Consider the following 797-nt stretch of genomic DNA (forward strand, 5'->3'; position numbering starts at 1 on the left):
AGTTTTATTTGAATTTTAAAAATTAAGAGAAAAGTTTTATTTGAATATTAAAAATTAAGAGAAAAAAGTTTTATTTGAGTTTTAAAAATTAAGAGAAAATAGTTTTATTTGTATTTTAAAAATTAAGAGAAAATAGTTTTATTTGAATTTTAAAAATTAAGAGAAAAAAGTTTTATTTGTATTTTAAAAATTAAGAGGAAAAAAGTTTTATTTGTATTTTAAAAATGTAGAGAAAAAAGTTTATTTGAATTTTAAAAATTATGAGAAAAAAGTTTTATTTGAATTTTAAAAATTAAGAGAAAAAAGTTTTATTTGAATTTTAAAAATTAAGAGAAAAAAATTTTATTTGAATTTAAAAAATTATAAGAAAAAAGTTTTATTTGAATTTAAAAAATTATGAGAAAAAAAATTTATTTGTATTTTAAAAATTATGAGAAAAAAGTTTTATTTGAATTTTAAAAATTATGAGAAAAAAGTTTTATTTGTATTTTAAAAATTATGAGAAAACAGTTTTATTTGTATTTTAAAAATTATGAGAAAAAGTTTTATTTGTATTTTAAAAATTAAGAAAAAAGTTTTATTTGAATTTTAAAAATTATGAGAAAAAAGTTTTATTTGAATTTTAAAAATTATAAGAAAAAAGTTTTATTTGAATTTTAAAAATTATGAGAAAAAGTTTTATTTGAATTTTAAAAATGAAGAGAAAAAAGTTTTATTTTAATTTTAAAAATTATGAGAAAAAATTTTATTTGAATTTAAAAAATTATAAGAAAAAAGTTTTATTTGAATTTTAAAAA

Source organism: Euprymna scolopes, chromosome 7, assembly GCF_053919585.1.
Source record: "Euprymna scolopes isolate OS-2025 chromosome 7, ASM5391958v1, whole genome shotgun sequence".
Lineage (NCBI taxonomy): Eukaryota > Metazoa > Mollusca > Cephalopoda > Sepiida > Sepiolidae > Euprymna > Euprymna scolopes.